Raw genomic sequence first — 19,651 nt, forward strand, 5'->3', positions numbered from 1 at the left:
AGCGTGGATCTGCACTGCTTATGCTGGATTTAAAACTGCACCATGCCAAGTTACTCACTGTTAGTGGCTTCTCTTCCAAAGACAACAACATCCCTTTAAGTTAATGCTGTCTGGTAAACATAATCAGGGACCCGGCAGGAGGATATATTAATCTATTTTTGCATATATTATGCAGAGGATATGTTAACTTGTTTTGTGTAGAGCTGTTTAATTTAGGACAGGTTGTACTAAATGCACGCCATGAACAGAGTTCACAGCAGGAAATGATGAGAAGTGCAGCCTGCATGACAGGACTTAATACCCGTTATTTTATTCTAATTCTAGGGTTGGGGATGACTAATAAATGACGGATTTTAGTTTTATAAATAGGCGTCGGTAGATTCAATAGTGTTTTATGTGAATGTTTCTTTTTTTGTAAAGCATATCATGCTGGAATCACTCACCCCCGTGAGTTCTCTCCCCTCTAAGCCAGGTGGGCTTTGCTACTCACTGTTGCCAAACTGCTTCTGCGGCTGCAGTCTTCGTCATGTGTAACAAAGCATTGCAGTGACGTCATTGCGTTTGTTTGGCTCTGAATTATGAAGTCAATGTCCCAGGCGTTTCTGGTTCTTGCAGCAAATGTGTTGCAGCAGCTGCAGGTTGTTCAAAGAGCAGTCTTAAAGTAGACGCCGCTCTATCATGGCCGTTTCAAGTCAAGGTGAGTGTGGTGTCTGGAAGCATGCTCATTGAAATGTTTGCCCACTGTACTTCGACAGAATCCTAATCTCCATAGCTCCTCATTCGTCTCCCTCGTCATTTTCGTTCACATTTTAGAGGCGGCTTGCGCCTGTAACAGGCGTCCTGCTACGGTTTTCTAATTCCAAGATTAATCTAGAAAGACTCCTCCTCAAAGCCCCCTCGCGTCTGCCTCTAAGTATGAGGGCCTTGTCAATAGACGCCTCGTTCTTTAATTTGTTCCTTCCAGGACAGGGTATCATCAGGCGGCCCAAACTAGATGTAGCTTTATTTTCTTTGCTCAGTTTTGTCCCCATCAATAGCTAGATCTATGTGGCAAAGGGGAGGAAAACTGTGTAAATATTCACTGAATGTAGTCACCTGTAGCTGGGACTCAGGAGCTGTAGGATGGGCAGTGGGCACACTGTATTGTGGTCCATGTTTGGATCAGTCCGTGTGTCCTGCGAGATTAGCAGGAGGAGCGTCGGGCAGTGAAGGTCGGTTGCTTTCTGTCTTCTTCTGTTTCCTGCGCTGCCTCTGCTGCTGGGACTTCGGAATCAGAAGCTTGTGCAGTGAGTTGGGCCCATCCACGCAGATTCTAATCTAATAGTTGTGTGTTTCATGTTTCTTCAATCTTCACTGTCTCCTAGGCAGGGGCTAGAATGGCTGGACAGAGTGGACTGGCTAAAAAAAAAACAAACATGTAAACGAACTGGTTATTTAAAGCGCCGTACAATTTTGGCCTGTCACGTCAGCCTAACTTTGTCACATAGTTTCAAACGCAGTATTTATGAAACGAAAGGAATAGCACAGATCGTCCCCCGCTTTTCTTAGGTTGAATTCAGAAGCTCTAAGAAACGTTGACTGTTCAATAATATTGTGTATGCGCTGCAGGAATCAAGCCAGACCCGACCCCAAGAGGTGCGCGGGAGCAGTGAAAGTCTCCTGGCCTTCTTTCTTTTGTACAATTGGGGAGCCGCATCTTCTGGGTTCTAGCAGGTCAGAGCCAGGGCGAGTGGAGTTGTGGGTTCCTGTATTCAGGAAATTGCTACCCAGGAGCTGTAATTAAACATTTCCTATGCAAAGGTCAGCTTCATTTATTGAGTTGTGTACATAGCCGGAAGTCGCCTAAAAGGAGAAAGGATGCCTGCGCGCGTGCAAGAGCACTCCCTTCCTCCTCCGTAGCTGTCCTCCGGTCCTATCCACAAAATTAGGAGCATGCCTGGGCTACCGCCAGCCCCTTTGCCCTTTCACAAAACCAGCCGAAATCTCTGGCCAGGGAGTCAGCAATCTGTGTTGTCTCACCTCTCTTCCCGGGAGGTAAGAAGCACTGGCATGAGTTCTCCTTTCCATGCTCTGTGCCTTCTTCATCACTTTCATTATCACAATACGAACAAATCAAATCAATTGTAGGGAGGAAGATGGTGAGGGAGATTGTTATTACCTCCTCGTCCGTCTTCCTCGCCACAGTAATCACTAATGAGCCTTCGGCTCCCACAGAAACTCCAAGTATAAATTTTACATTCTAGTCTCCCTCTCCCTCCAATATGGCCCCTGACCACACAGCCAATCCCATAAAGGGACACAGAAAGCACCTGAACGACCTGTTTTTTTGTTTCTGCACTGCTCCAAGTGCTGTGATTCCTGCTAGTCAGGTGAGTGTGGGGTGGCGGTCCTGCTTTAGCGGACTCGGGGGCCCCGTGATCGTTTGGTTGGGGGGGGCATGTAATTGTTTATTGTTATCTTCTTGTGTCCCCCTTTCCAGGGTGCCTCTCCGGTTTCGGCTTTATGCGAAGCCGGCGTGGCGGCGGTCGGGTCGTATGGTGTCCCGCCTCGTCTTTATGGCTGTGCCTCTTTGTCCTGCTTTAGCGGACTTACGAGGCAGGTTTTGGGTTTCTGCTGACCGCGCGTCATGCTTCAGCGGACTTCTGCGGTCGGCGCTCTGTTCTACGCGCTTCCATCACGATGCGCTGTTTACTTACTTTTAGCCCTGTGTTTGTGGCACTTCCTCGGCGATTATCTGGGAGCCGTGTCAGCATCCAGAACGGTCTTCAGTGGCGAATTTGGTGCGCTGAGGGGCGCGGGCTTCCGGCTCTCTTTTTATTTGCATACTGGGGGCGTGTACTGGTACTGCCTTGCACCTGCTGGCCATTTAAGGGGCTGTTTCTCGTTGTTGTTGCTACTGGATGGTTCTTCCTTTGCTGCTTTGCGTTTGGTGTGTGATGGAGGTTGCTGATGATTCTGTTGCTCCTGGCCTGGGGGCTGTCGCTTCTGGGTCTCAGGATGATTTACCTTCGTTATCTGTACTCCAACAGATGATTGCTTCTGCTGTGTCTACTGCCTTACGTGGCAAGTTGACTGCGCCTCCTTCTAAAAAGCTCAGGTCGGATCTGGCCTCCCAAGTTGGTTCTGACGCTGAGGAGGATGTGGAGGTTCGAGGTCGCTTTGTGCAGGGTGCTGATCTTAAAGACGTACTGGGGCACATTCGCGCCAACTTGCTATTTCCTGATTCGGTTGCTCCGATAGCGGATGATTTTTTTGCGCAGTATCAGCGTCCGGATCCTGATAATCTTCCGCTGCATTCTTCTGTGGTGAAGGTGTTGGAGACTGAGTGGAAGGATGTTGATAAAGGGGCTTTCCCTCGATACTTGGCAAAACGTTACCCTTTACAGGATTTTTCTTCCAAGTATCCTTCCTCGGTGAAGGTTGATTCGTTGATGGCGGCGATGTCCTCTCAGGGGTCTGTGGTCTCTGAGGATTCCTCCCCGGCGGATCCTGTGGATCGGAAGGTGGATGGGGCGGTGAAGCGCACTTTTTCTGCTGCTAATTCTTCCATCCAGGCTGCCACTTATTCTTCTTATACCATTCAGTCCTTACTGAAGGATTTTCAGTCCTTGGCTGAACTGTTGGACCAGGGCGAGGATTTCTCCTCTACGTTGGCCATGATGGAACAACAGGTTTGTCTCCTTTCGGACGTCTCTTTTGATGCCTTGGGTGCGGCTGCTTCTGCGGCTGGTTCTTCTGTGGCGGCTAGGCGCCAGTTGTGGCTGCGCTCCTGGAAGGCTGATGCTGCCAGGAAGTCTTTGCTTATGAAGATTCCTTTTACTGGTGTCAAGCTTTTTGGTCCTCCTTTGGAGGATATGGTGAAGAAAACTGCGGAGGATAAGAAACTACTAGCTCCGGATCGGGCTGGGCGTTTCCGTTCTTTTGGTAATACCCGTGCCTTTGGACCATCTCGCAGGGGCCGTGTACACCAGCCCTTTCGTGGTAGGGGGCGTGGCCGGGGTGCCCCTTCCACTGATAAGTCCCGGTTCTCCAATATTCAATCCTCCACTTCTGCTCCCTCCAAGTCATGACTCTGTTTCCCTGGGAAGGGTCCGGTTGGGGGTCGGCTGCGATTCTTCCTAGAGTCCTGGAGAATGACTGTGTCAGATCAGTGGGTCCTTCAGGTGGTTTCTGAGGGTTTTCGCCTTGGGTTTAGCTGGGATCCTCCAGACTATTTCAGATCCACTCCTTGCCCCAGGTTGGCTCTCAAGAAAGTGGCGCTTTTGGCCGGTATAGACTCTCTTCTGGCAAAAGGTGCTGTGATCCCGGTTCCGGAAGCTCAGCGGGGGTTGGGGGTGTACTCCATCCTGTTCCTTGTGTCCAAGCGCACGGGGGATTTGCGACCTGTCCTGGACCTGAAGTGGCTGAATGGGTTCGTTCCTCCTCTGTCTTTCAAGATGGTGTCTCTGAAGTTGATCCGCCCTCTGATTTCTCGGGGAGACTTTCTGGCGTCGATCGATCTGCAAGATGCCTATCTCCATGTGCCTGTGCATCCCGCCACTCAGCGTTTTCTGCGGTTCTGTGTCCTGGGTCAGCACTTCCAGTTTCAGGTATTGCCTTTTGGTCTCTGCTCTGCTCCCAGGGTGTTTACGAAGGTTCTGGCACCTGTCATTGGTCATTTGCATGGGGAGGGCATTCAGGTGTTTCCCTACCTGGATGATTTATTGATTTCTGCTTCTTCTCTTTCTAAGGCGGTGGTCCATGTCCAGAGGGTTTGCCAGGTCCTGGAACAGCACGGCTTCCTGGTGAATGTGGGGAAGTCATCCCTGGTTCCTACACAGGATTTGACTTTCATAGGGGCTTGTTTCAAGACTCTGTTGGGATCAGTGTTCCTGCCACCTGCTCGGATGGAATCCGTTCTGTGTGCTGTTCGATCCCTGCTGTCACGTCCTTACCAGCCTGCGAGACTTTGGTTGAGGGTTCAGGGTCTCATGTCCGCTTCCCTATCTGTGGTTCTTTGGGCTCGCCTTCACATGTATCCCGTGGTATCCCACATTTTGCTGCATTGGGACCCCAGTTCTCAGGATCTCTATCACCTGATTCCTGTGTCGGTGGGGGTTCGGGTGGCCCTGGAATGGTGGTTGGATGTGGTTCATCTCTCCCGGGGTTGTCCTTTTCTAGTGATTTCGTCTCGGGTCCTCACTACAGATGCCAGCCTTTTGGGATGGGGTGCTACTCTGGGGGACTCTTCGGCTCAGGGTCTTTGGGATCCGATTGTGAGGTCTTGTTCATCGAATTACAGGGAGCTGAAGGCTGTCCAGTTGGGTCTGTTGGCCTTTTCGGACCTTCTCTTGGGTCGTCATGTTCAGGTCCAGACGGACAATCAGGTGGTCATGGCGTATCTCAATCATCAGGGGGGCTGCCGGGTTCCTTCACTCAGTTCCCTCAGTTACAAGATTTGTTCTTGGGGGGGGTTGCACCTGAAGACGCTGTCGGCTGTTTACCTTCCGGGTCAGGAGAATGTGGTTGCGGACTGCCTGAGCAGGGTCTTTCCGTCCATGGGTTCCTTGTCCCTGACGCACCGGATGGTCAGGGTTTTGCGACGGAGGTTTGGGTCTCCGATTGTGGACCTGTTTGCTTCCTGGTTCAATGAGAAGATCCGTTGCTTTTGCACGATTATGCCATGTCCGGAGGCATGGAGGATAGATGCTCTGTCCTTCCTGTGGCCACAAGGCCTGTTGTATGCGTTCCCTCCTGTTCCCCTGATGTGTTGCAGAAGATCAAGAGGGAGGGGGCCCTTGTTCTTCTGATTGTACCAGGTTGGCGTCGCCGCCCATGGTTTCCCCTCTTGTTGGAGTTGGCGGTGGGCTCGGGGTGGCTGTTGCCCTTCGATCCCTTTCCTCTGATGGGGCCTCCACTTCCTTTTCCGGTGTTCTGGTCCTTGGGTCTGCGGGCCTGGCTCTTGAGAGGGACTCCCTGATTCGGGGTGGGTGTTCGGCGGTAGTTGCTGATGTTATTCAGCGATCCCGGCGTCTGTCTACTTTGCATTCCTATGCCAAACACTGGGACAACTTTGCTGCATGTTGCGTTAGGCACGGTCTTTCTCTGTCTGATTTGGATCCTGCCCGCATTCTTGATTTTTTGCATGAGGGTTTTGATTTGGGGTCAGCCATCTCTACTCTTCGTGCACAGTGGGCTGCCATTCGGGCGTTTCATGCTCTTCCTTTGGTTTCTGTGTCGCCGTTGGTGTCTAGGCTGTTGAAGTCTCTGGCCTTTCAGCGTCCCCGTCCTGTTCTGTCTTCTCCTCCTTGGGATCTTCCCCTGGTTCTGCATGCGCTGCAGTCGGTTCCTTTTGAACCTTTGCAGTCGGTTGACCTGAAGTTCTTAACTCTTAAGGTGATCTTTCTGGTGGCTATTGCTTCTGCCAGGAGGATTGGGGAGTTGGGTGCCTTCCTGAGGTCTGCTCCTTTTTTATGTGTTCTGGGGGATCGTGTTGTGTTGCGTCCTCACCCCACTTTTGTTCCGAAAGTGAATTGGTTTTTTCACCGTTCTGCTGAGGTGATTCTTCCGGTTCTTTGTCCTGATCCCTCTTCTGAGGATGAGTCGTTGCTGCATCTTCTGGATGTTTGGCGCACTTTGTTGATTTACCTAGATCGGACTTCTTCTTTTTGCAAGGTGGACAATTTGTTTGTGAATTTTGGTTTTTCCCGTAGGGGTTTGCATCCTTCCCTCTCCACTCTCAGTCGTTGGATTAAGGACGTTATTCTGTTGGCTTACGGTTCTTCTTCCTTGGTTCCTTCTCTTCCTGTTCAGGGGCGTTCCACTCGTTCGGTTGCTGTCTCCTGGGCCGCTTTCAAGGGGGTGTCCATGGAGGATATTTGCCGTGCTGCCACTTGGTCTTCCCCTCATACCTTCATGTCGCACTACCGTCTTCAGATTGGGGGGGGCGCTTCGGTTGCCTTTGCCTCTTCTGTGCTGGGTTCCGGGGTCCCGTAGGTTGGAGGTTCTCTGTGTCTCTTTCCTGTTTTTGTAATAAAGTTTTGCTTTGCTGCTGACTTTTGCTGGTGGACTCTGTTCTTCCATGAAGCTGATATGCTTTGGTATTAGCTCATTAGTGATTACTGTGGCGAGAAAGACGGACGAGGAGGTAATGCCCCGGTTACTTACCAGTAATCTTCATTACTCGCCACAATATAGATTCCCTTTCCCTCCCGGCCCTCTTCTTGGCTTCATGTCTACGGCTTGGTTTCTCAGGTCGTTCAGATGCTTTCTGTGTCCCTTTATGGGATTGGCTGTGTGGTCAGGGGCCATATTGGAGGGAGAGGGAGACTAGAATGTAACATTTATACTTGGAGTTTCTGTGGGAGCCAAAGGCTCATTAGTGATTACTGTGGCGAGGAAGACAAGGACTCGGAGTAATGAAGATTACCGGTAAGTAACCGGGGCATTCTCCAACAGGAACACCTGGGCTCTGCCCTGTGCCCATGAGATGCTGCTACACAACCCACCGCCCATCGCGACATTCAGGTCATGATGCAAGAAAGAAACTGGTAAAGTTTCACTGCTTAAACTCATGAGCAAAATGTATTGCCTAAAATATGTCGACTCTAGCTCGAGAGCAGGTGGGCTCCGTTTTGCTAAAGCTCACGTGCTGGTCTGTTGTGACAGCCTATTATAATCTTTTGCCCTTTGATGCCACAAACAAAAGGGTTAAAGTCTGTCTATCCTCAATAAAAGTTTCTCGGCCATTGTTATGTTCTGGGCCCTAGGCCCACATAGTGTAAGAAGGACGACACAGACACTGGAATGTGGTACTGGTAACTAGCTCAGAGCATGTGCACTCGGGCTCTTTTATTTGTGGGGTCACCAGACTGGTGACGCCTGTGTTGGGTGGGTGAGGGTGTGTGTGTGTGGGCCAGCCCTCGGGGGAGTGGCTGGCAGAAACACTAGACTGTGTCCAGCAGGACACAACATTCCTCCCAAATATTATTAAAAAGAAAAACAACAAACAAAAGTCCAACCTATAGGAAGGAATGAGAAAAAACAACTAAAATAAATGGAAGTCTCACAGTTCAGAGATGTAGTTCGCAGGACAGCGGTGAACAGGTGCAGCTGGGAGCACCCAGACATCTTGGCACATGTCCATACTTTAACCAGGTATATCTGGGGACGAACACGGTGCTGATGATATCCGGACCTTTCAGCTTCGCTTCAGTTGAGGGATGGTCCACTTACGTGATGTTTATCGGTCGGTCCAGAGTACTCTTGCTGTGAGGCAATTAGTGTCTTATTGTTCAACATGGGTGCATCAGGAGCGTATAGATGATCCCACTATATCACCGGACGATTGTGTCGCTTGATCCTTTGACGACAGTCTTGGCATTCTGTGACCTGTTGAAATTCTCGGTTGGATGGCCTGGCTACTTCCTGGAATCCATTGGTGGGGCACAGTAAAGTCCATCTCTCATGCTCTGGGAGGCCCCTTGGATGAGTTGCCCTGGGACTGCATATGGGATCTGACTCTGGAGCCAAGGCCTCGTCACTCGTGCAAACTTCAGGGGTGGATGTGTCTTGGTCAGAACCTGCTCTCTCTATCAGGATTAGGACAGGTGTCAGTTAAACAGATGGTCACTGTATCTTCAGGTCATCGCTCGGTATGGCAATGGTGCAGGACTCGTAGTGATGCTTGATGCTCCAGGTATGGTAGTGATGCACTTGATAAATGATGGAGTGGCGGTCATGAGACAACTGTACAACAGGTGGAGATGATTAGCAGTGATTTGGGGTGACTGGCGAACCTTTGCCATCATGATACTCGTCGTACGCTTGGTGCAGCTCTTCTTGTTTGGCGTGTGTGTGTGCAAACAGGGATGCCCTTTCCTTTAAGCAGCCGGCGACAGGTGGCTGACGGTCATTGTGAAGAACGATGTCACCGCACCCCAGTGGCTGTCATATCTTAGAAGGTGCATTCAGGTGAAAAAGTGTGAGTACTCATTCTGGTCCCCTTTTGTTGACTTTTACTGCGCACCTGTTGTCGCCTGTTTTCTTGGAATAGGACTGTCACCGTCCTATATCTCTCCACTCCTTATCCTCTCTGAAATGTGGCGACAGGCCATGTAAGGCAGGTTGCTTCTTGCTGCAGTGGCATCTTGCTGCAGTAGCGTCTTGCTGCAGTAGCATTGTGCTGCTTGCTGCAGTAGCATCATGCTGCAATAGCATCTTGCTGCAGTAGCACTGTGCTGTAATGGCAATGTGTTGCAGTAGTATCATGCTGCAGTAACCACACAATGCAAGTTGCTTCAACACCTGTTCTGAAGAGTGGCAAAAGTCCGCGTAATGCATGTTCCATCTGTACATGCTCTGAAATGTGGCAACAAGGCCACACAATCTCACAGGGACCTCCTGCTCACTCCATTGTGTTCTCTGGGCATCGCATTTTCTCCCGTCATGGACCACTCACCGGTCCGGTCCTGTCAAATAAGACTGGGCTTCTTCTCAGGTGCGTCAGCCATTTCAGGGACGGCAGTGGAGGTAGGTGTGTTTTGATGGATACGTTCTGTGATGCCTTCCATACCCTTCTTCTCCTTGACAGAATATTCTGGCTGTAATTTAGGATCGCTGTGGGAGGTAAGTATCTCCCTTCTCTTGCTACAGTTGTGGCGACACGCCACTCGGAGTGCAGGAATCTCCTCATGCCTGTAGAGGACCGCTGCACACCACAGTCTTAAGACAGTATCGGAGGCACTCCCTGAATAGTTTCTGGCCCACTTCTGGGCGATGTTGGTGCAGGTGTGGTGATCATGATCTCTCTTCTTCCTGCGTTCGGGCCACACGGGGCCCCTCTCCCCTCCAGGGATCTCCTCGGTGCTGTGCAGATGGCGGGTAATCTCCCTTCTGCCTACTCTTCGCTTGAGGGCATTGCTCTTGCACGTGAGGTTGCGCCGTCATTACATTGGAGCCTGCCTTGTTCTCTGGATGCTTGGCAGTGTTGGTAGCTCCATGTAAGATTCTTCTAGACAGTACTGGGGCAGCTGGCTGGCACTCCATGTAAATTCTTCTAGACAGTACTGGGGCAGCTGGCTGGCACGCATTGCTCCATGTAGCCATTTGTCCATGCACACCAGTGAGTAGACGCTTAGTCTATCGCGTGCATTGAACGTGGTAGTTGCTCCTCTCTCACTCTCCTTTTAATGTGATGGCTTCAGTCTGTGGCAGAATTTGAGCAGAGGGTGTAATTGCAGCTTCAGGCACCCACTCTAGTTGTTCTCCGAATTCTCCTTTGTAACTTCCCGTCACTCGCTGTGACCATGACATCAGTACTTTTTCTCCGCTCCCTTTTATGCAGACTTGCATTTGCCATGTGCCTTCTTAGTATTGTCTTTGGGCACCGTTGAAGGTGCTGGGCCTCATGCAAGTCTTGCTTTCTTATTTTGGAAGAGGGCATAGTGTTCTGCTTGCTCCACTCTGGTGCAGCTGTGCATTGTCCGTGTGCCCCGAGTCAGATTTGGGAGTGGAGCTACAATTTCTTTACCAGCGTTACAGCTCGTGTTTAGGTCTGTCTGAAGGGTGGCTGGTATTACTGGGTATACGCTATTCCCTGAGTCTTTGGGTTATTTTTCACTGCAGCAGCACAACTGGCCACTAGATGGCACTGCTGGTGCCCTCACCATGTGAGTTGCTTCAGGAAAATTTGTAATGTTGCGAGCAGAATCAAAGGCCTCAGTCAGAGCGCCGGCGGCTGCAAGGCTTGCAGTGTGAAAGGAGGGTAAAGATCAGCGGCTGGCAGGTAGGGATACACATTTCTGGTCTGACTTTAAAAGGCACATGCACCGGGCGGCCTGCGCTTTTCCTTTTTTTTGTTTGAGCTTGGCAGCTCTTGTATGCAGATCGTCCTGGTGAAAATAGGGCCTGTTGCCCTCGAATCATTGAGGTATGTTGGCGCTGTGTGGTATAGTGGCCACCAGGTGGCGCTGTAAGTGATTTGTTGCAGCGCGGAAACCTAGGTAACGGGGATCAAGACCAAACCCAAACCTAATATCCTCCCTTCGTCACAGACCAGACGTCACGTTAACACATTCTCTCATTCATTCATTGGTGGGGCCCATAACACCATCATTCATACTTCACATTCACTGGTCTGCACCTACAGGAGGAATGGATGTTCCAAGCGCTGACATGAAAGGAATACCTTATAACCTAAAGAGAAATTTATTTACACTTTTATACACTAATATCCTTCTCTCTACACATTGTAAACCTAAACATTTAGGTACTCCTCCCACGTGATCAATGGATCATTTAGTTGGATTGATATTGATGATTTATTTCCGCTAAAACATACTCAAAGATCATGATCTATCCTCTTTCAATAAACAACCATACACATTTTCTTGTTAATAAATTTCTGTTTATCTAATTAATGCAAGAATTTAATTCTATCTGTTAAATTTATTAATCATTACGCAAATCACAGAACACCATATTTACCTAATCTGTCTATCAGTCTTCCTCAAAGTCATCAAATTCGGTCGTCAGCACGCTACAGTCCCAAGATTGGGTCAAGGACCAGAGACGTGCAAGCATTGATCAGTGCCCATAGATTTTCGGAAGTCCTTAGTTCATCAAGAAATTGGGCAGCAAAATTGGTCTGTCAAAGATTCAGGAATGCAGCCGTCACGTAGCGTCACCGTCGTCTCCGTCAGCAACACGAAAGTACAATCAAGCAGCAAAGAGATGACCTCTCTATTCTAACGTCACTTTTAGAATGAAAGTAAAGACTAAAAGATACTTTTTAGAAGATTTGGGCTAATCTCATTGGATGTTTGAGATCGTCCGGTGAGTTTTCACACAGTTCAGGGTGTTAGATCATTTTACTTGTCAGTTCCGGTTTTTGTAAAAGTCTTTTGTCAAGATTCTTGGCAGGCCTCCCGTCGTGACCTTGCTTGGGCACATCGAGTCTAGGTTCATGTTAAGGCCACTGGTACATGTTGTTGGCGCAGGTGCACTTCGCCTGAAACCTCTTGGAATGGTGGCCATCACGTCAAGTCAGTTCGTCGGCCGTCTTGGTTTTAGGTCCAAAGGACAACTTAAGCAAATCAAATACAAAAAGTAATTAATACATAGAAATAATGAATAAAATGTTAAACCCTCACTAATTCCCCTATGTGCTTGTAATTATCTAGGGTATGGCGACATTTAAAGCATTCATATTCACCCATTGATGTCATCTGGTGCAACATACGATAACGTCACAAAAGCAACATATATCATGCGATATTCTATTTTTCTAGTATTAGTATGCGTACATAGGTTAACTACAAATATTTTAGCCATGCATAGTGCAAATCCCACGTGTATTTCGTATATTAGTAATGTTAATTAACCTTCACGCAAACACATTAATAATATTATAATTATTAGATTATTCTAATTAGTATAAACATGCAGAATAGGGGGGATATACAACATTTTGTACTACCCGCTCCATCAGATTCATGAGAGCAGCTCTCCTCAAGCCGCAGGCTAGCAGTTGCTTGAAGTGCAAGGTGTGGCAACGGCCACCAGATGGCGCTGTATAACCCCGGGAGGCCTTCCCCATGTTGCGGCCCTCCAGGTGAGCTTGCAATGGGGTGCTGCTGCTGGCTGGAAGACTGTTAATTGCATCGCCCAGGCCAGGCGGCTGTGTAATCTCCTTGCACAGTGTTGCGGGAGCTGCAGGAGTGAAGGTGAGTGCTACCATGTTGGGTAGGGGCGGCACGCTCTCAGTGCATCTCTCATTTGGGGCACTCGGACTCAGAGGCAGACAAGTCTCCATGTACAGGTTGCAGTGGAAAGAGGGAGCATCAGGGGCGCGCTCCTTTCCCACTGCAGCTCCATCATCTTCTCGTGGGAAGCAACGGCCGTAGAAGGACGGGAAACGCCAGTGCAGGGCTTACCCCAGGGTTGATACCGGCCCAGTCTCGTCTCTACCTCTGGCAGGGTGCACCTCCCATTACAGGCTGGGCTCACCAGACAAAACGGGAACAGCAGCCCAGGACTGTGGGGGACGACCAGCCTCTTCTCTCTCACGTCTGGCAGGTCGGTATAACAGGCTGCAGCAGGAGTTCTTGTTGTGCTGGGGTGGGTTTCTTCAGTTTAATTCTCGGCGGTGCTGGCCGCACACGGTCCCTCTCCCTGCGACCATCCTCAGCAGCCTTCTTTCTCACAGGCTGCGCGCGGGTCGCAGCTGCAGAACAGATACTCCGGCACTCTGCCTTCAGTGCGATATGGCAAAGGATTGCGTGGCACACGGCTCTCTATAGCATTCTTGGCCGCATTGTACTGTTGTGCGTTCCCCCCCTCCTGCAACAGCTTCTCACTCGCCTCAACATTACGTTCGCCGTACTCCCGCTGTTCTTTGTGCAATGCGAGCGGCGGGGGAGGGGTAGCACAAGGACTTCCTCAGTCTCTGGGAGTTTCTTCTCCTACATTCCCTTTATGCGGCGGCCAGTCGCTTGCTTTTCTCTGATTACTCCCGCCCCTCGCAGCCAACACTCTTGCCTCACGTTTTTTCTGCCTTCAGCCCAACCACTTCACTGCACCAACGCAGGCTCACCTCACGCCCGCGGGGATTCTGGCTGTTCACATGCGGGGTGGGCTATCGCTCGCCTCCTTCACCTTCTTCAGGCCCAGGGCTCTTCACATGCCCCATGGGTGGATAAGCGCGTCCTGCACCAGCTCACAGGGGGGTGCCTTCTATGCGGGCAACTCTCTCCCTTCTCCCAAGCTAACACAGTGACTGCACACACGGGCAGATCCCACGCTCGTCGCCAGTGTTATGTTCTGGGCCCTAGGCCCACATAGTGTGGAAATATGGATTTTTATGATCAGTTATGTCCCCTATCTTGGACCCCAACGGTTTCATGTATAAATCAAAGTACATGTATGTTCCCTCCAGTTCCAGTTATGAAGACGCAAACACATGTGCGTCCACCGCCAACATGTCCTCTTTCAGATCCGCCATGAATGGGCCGGATACTCTATTCCTAAGTATGAAAGGCCACCGGCTTTATATGGTTCATTCATCCCATTTTTCAGTCCAGGCGAGTAGGCCCTGATTCTGCCATTAAGCCTTTTCCTGCCTTCTGCCTCTGAAAGCTCCAGTCTGAGCTCGCATCTGTATCCATGAACTTTGTCCTACTCCCTGCGCGGCTAACGGTGCCTGACTCCAGCCTGTTGCCTGCCAAAAACTGTATTTCACCTTGTGATTATCTGCTCCGCTCCCTATCCAATGCATTCCTGTCTAGTAGTTTGAGTAAACATTCTTCCAGCCACCGAGCAAAGGGCCCGGCTTCTCTGTCTTTATGCAAGTAATTCATAGCCCTGTTACTATGGAAGATTTCTGCCCTCGCATCTAGTGTAGACACTTAGACGCTTGTACACGCACTCACAGTCAGTATAGAATAGATTTTGTTCGAAAGACCTTTCTTTTTGGATAACATAGTTCTTTAAACATAGGATGTTAGATATGATTTGGGATTAGGTTGACTTGACCCCCCAGACTTCTGTCTCCACATGTAGAGCTAAATGTCAAGTCCCCTTCACCCCCTAGTTGCACGTCAATCACACGTCATGCTGCTGCGCGCGCATCTCTGCCGAATATTTCTGCTGACATTGCAAAATTCTTTCATGGAACCACCCTATTGTGACATCATACCTGATGACGTTCTTTAAGTTACGCCTAGTTACACCCACTTTAGTTACGCATGTATGTGTTATCAATTGTTACGCCTCCCGCATCTGTTTCACTGTAATGCCTATTGTATAAAAATGATTACTTGTCAATAAAGTTGGTCCTTCACTTCCTGAACCTTCGTGGTGATGGAATATGGAGTCCTCAATTCGAATTGATTTTGGAATAAAGCCCGTTCCGAACCTCTAATACCACGGATTCTGCCTCTTATTTTTCTGAGCTATTATTATTAATTTTCCGTATCAAATTAAGTTCCGGTAATTAAATTATTTACCACATATATGGCGCCCGAATAGGGACACTTTCTCATCTCACGCGCCGGAGGTGCGTTGCAGGCCCGGTCTCCTGCCACAGCTGGACGGACAACAACGCGTACCCACAGGATTTCCTGTATCTCCCTCCTGCCGAGCGGGGGTAACTGAGGCTGCGATCAACACCCAGACGAGGCGGTGAGAAGTGCGAAGTATCCCGACCAGAGCCTAGCTGAGAGAGCAAGATCCGAGGTATACAGAGGCCCACCAGTTTCCGAGGTTCCGAAGTTTCGAGTTGAGTCCAGTACGGTTCAAGTCCAGTTCAGTTCAGTTCCGAGGCCTTCCGTTCCGAGCTACCCGGTGAGTACCATTATCGGGGAGGCGTTCTGACGTGCACATAGTTTGTGCCGGTCAAGACGGGTTTGGGTACACAAATCCGGTCTGCACTGTTTCAGCAGTGTATCTGTACTGTTTAGCAGTATATCAAGTATGTCTAGTATATAATTCAGAATCACTTAGTTAGTGCCGAGTATTATGTTTAGTGATTAGTTCCCTAAATGGCCATCATCATCATTGTTGTTCATTAAATGTTAAATGTTAAATGTTTTAAATACGTTCTGCATACTGTGGTGTGAATGACTGTTCATTATTGTGTTTTGCTTTATTAAACGTGTTCAAAATTAGGTATCAGATCAGTTCTCAATATGCCGCTCTTTTCGAAATTAAGACAGATCAAAACTAGAAAAGGGGTACTCGAAGAAGCTGTTCCCATTCCTCCTAGGGACACTCCAGGGTACTTCATGTATCATAAACATGGCCTAGACGCCATATTATTTCTTGATTTATGGGTGGACTACACCAAGGAATTACCAGAAAGTCAGAGGTGGCCCGCAGCTGGGACCTGGGATGCAGATTGCATCATGAAAGTAGAAGAAGAATTATGGAAAAAGAAAGCTAGACAGTCACAGAAAGATGCCATTGAATTATGGCGTAAAGAATCATATAGACGTACAGAAAAAGCGCTCAGACAGGAAGAGAAAAGTAAGGAGAATTCAAATAAAGTTCGAGAAAGTCTATTAATTGAAGAAGGTACTCGAGTAAAAGCAGAACAAACAGACAGACAAAGAAATGCCCTTATGAATGGTATGTATCCTCTTCTGGCCGAAGGGTTACCTAAGGCTACTCCGGAGATACCAAAAGACTTGCCACCCCCATTGTTTCCGATAAAAGCACATCCCAAAGGGCATCCCAGAACCGCAGAAGATGTTTTTCTTTCCTCTTATTTAGACGACGCAGCTCCCGAGTATGCTAATACTGCGCCACATAGACCGCCTGCCGAGGGGGTTCAACGCCAAGACCCTCCTCCGTCTGTACCTACGCAACAGCAAACCCCGACACAAGTTCCGGCAAGCACATCTGTTTCTACATCTGTATCCACACCTATGGTTGCTATATCACGTTCAACAAATCCTTTCACACCCAGCACCCCAGGTGGTGCTACCGGAGGTACATCAAACATTTTTTCCACGCCACCCAGAGTAAATAAACTTTCCTTTCAAGAATCAGCCCACCAACGTACGCCCAAACTAGTAACTCCCAACACGCTCAAGGAACTTCTAATAGATTGTAGATATGACCCCGTGCCCGGAAAAGGGGACGAAATGGTGCTGGCATCATTACGTATCCGACGAGCTGCAATATATTTAGGGAAGATACCAGGAATGACCGCACATTTAGAAAATATATATCACTTTGTCCAGTCAGGGCGAGATTCTGAGAGTATTAACAGAGCCATGGAGTACCAAAAAGTGGAAATACAGGGGGAACTGTTACGTTTCCTCATAAACTGTGTGATCAGAAATCAAGACCGACCAGGGGTAAATCCGGAAGAAATGCAAATTCTTACCACATGGAGTAAGAATATATCAGAGGGGAGACATGATAAACGATCATGTATAGTAGCTATGTGCCGAAAGATCCGCAAAGAAATAGAACGAATACACGAAGAAAGATTAGTAGTAGATGAACATGAACAAACCGAGGACGAGGAAGAATTAGAACTGCCCACAGGACAGTTAGAAACCATGGCCTATGTAGGTAGAGGAAGATCTTGCAATAATACTAGATGCTTTACTGATCCGATACGTCCGATACGTCCAGATAATAGCCGAAAATTCCAAGCTCCTATAATAAATGTAAGGTCCCCCGAACATTCGTTCCAAGCCGCTGACAAATTACTTCGAGAACGAAGGGGTTATCATATACTCGATTCTATGGACGAACAAGAATTAGCCAGGTCCGCCGTTCACTGGGTTGATAGTCCCGGAAAATATAGTGATGATACACTAGCGCACACATTTTTGAACCTCACCCCAGATGAACAGCGTTTAGCTGGTATCTATATGATTCAACAACTCCTTATATTATATAAAAGCCAACACTCCGATCCCGGTCCCTTACCTGATATATTGACTGAATTACTCACGAATAAATGGAGAGGTTCAGGTACTGAGTTAATTAGAGAAATACTAGAATCCAGAGTACATTCTTTTTGTATGTCCCGAACATGTCTCACTGCCCATCAAGGAAAGAACGACGTATTATATGGATAGACAGAATCCCTTACGCGAAGTCCACCCGATAAAAGGTGAGGACAATCAGTTTAAACGTGTGTTTGTATACACACCCATATCCAAAATAGAACTATTAGAAATGAAGAAAGTGGTACCCAGTCATGACAAAGACCCAGCGGGTTTCCACCGTGAAATCAAAGATATGTTACTCATGGGAGAATATACCTACCCTGACATTATGACAATATTGAAGGTATTAATGCCTGCGGGCATTTACGAAAAACTCAAGGAAAAGGATTGGGAGGTGGGAGACCAGAAGATAGATTGGACAGCATTAGAAAACGAAGAAAAAGCTCGAGGTCCAGGTTCAGGGCTTGGGGAAAAGACCAAAACACTACCAGGTCTACTAGTACAGGTACTGCCACGTTTATTAACTACGAAAAAGGAAGACTGGGGTGCAATCTCAGCCTGTAAACAAAAATCAGATGAAGACACTAGTGATTTCTATTCCCGATTTGAAAAATGTTTTGGTATAAATAGTGGAATAAAAGCAAGTAGCGAGTCGTATCCACATCTGTTTGTGACCAAATTGGTTGAAAATGCCTTGCCCCAAGTTAAGAATAGAGTATTGAAGTTCGAGAGTACCTGGCAAGGTAACACTCCGTCACAAATGTTACAAATGCTACAGTACCATCACAATAGAATTAGAGAGGAACAAGAACATGAACAAAGACGCATGAAAGACACGAAAATGAAAATGCTAGTTTCCCAGACAGTTCCAACTGACGGTCATAAAAAGGGTATGACACAGTCCAGTGTTTCAGCAGGTCCTGTAAAAGGGACATGCAACTATTGTAAACAGCCAGGTCATTATGTACACGATTGTCCCGTTTCAAAACATAATATCGCCATAGCTAACACAAAAGAAAGACCACGACCACTTAGACAGGATCAGAACCAACAAGGAGCCCCGCAGCATGCACAGTCCATGCCAGCTCCGCAACAGTCTATGCCTGCTCCACCACCGCAGCCTATTGCTGCCACACAAACAACCACACGACAGATCTATCAGACCGCACAGTATGACTATCCTGATTATCAACGATACTCATGAAGCAGCCTAGAGAGGGAAGTTGGCTTACCCCTTATTGAGGTCCCTGTAGATCAAGAAGGACCTTATGTACACAGTGAACTATTAGGCCAAGATAGAAAATTCTTACTTGATACAGGGGCAAGCCGAACAACAATAAAACGTAGTGAAGTTCCAGGGGCACCCCTCTCAGGCTCACAGAATATTTCCCTTGGTTTTTCAGGAAAACTATCATTAACGAAGTATCACAGCCTCTTCCACTTACGATTGGTCCCTTGACACGAACTACAGATTTATTGCTTACTAAATCATGCCCAGAAAACCTGTTAGGTATAAAAACATTGAAAGCTCTAGGAGCTATAATATGTTGTTCTCCGGAAGGAGTAAGATTGTTTTTACATGATTTCAAAGGGCACTATGTGTCCCGAGACATGGATGACCGACTGCAGACTTTACCCACACATTTATGGGCACAAGGCCCTACAGATGTTGGTTGCATGAACATTACACCATATCGAGTCACACTAAAGGCAGGAGTGGTACTACCACGAATGCGACAATACAAGTTACCCCCAGATGCTGTAGTGGCTTTACTGCAAATCGTTGACGAGCTTATTACCCAAGGAGTGGTTGTGGAAACCGACTCCAATGTATGTAATTCACCGATAATTCCGATTCTTAAACGAACTGATCCAACAGCCCCGCCAGTATATCGATTGGTTATTGATCTGCGCGAATTAAATAAATGCATAGTACCACAATACCCCGTAGTCCCAGACATTTCTTCATTACTGACAGCCATTGATTCCGAAGCAACATTCTTTACTGTAATTGATCTCAAGAATGCCTTTTTCAGCGTCCCAATAGATCCGGAAAGCCAATACTTGTTCGGATTTAGTTTAAATGGACGAAGCTTTAAATTCACACGCGCACCTCAAGGATTCACAGAAAGCCCCAGCATCTATAGCCAAGCACTGAAACGAGAACTTGACAGTATCCACATGCCAGTCAACACTGCCCTGCTTCA

This window comes from Triturus cristatus, chromosome 2_2, assembly GCF_964204655.1.
Source record: "Triturus cristatus chromosome 2_2, aTriCri1.1, whole genome shotgun sequence".
In the NCBI taxonomy this organism is placed as follows: domain Eukaryota; kingdom Metazoa; phylum Chordata; class Amphibia; order Caudata; family Salamandridae; genus Triturus; species Triturus cristatus.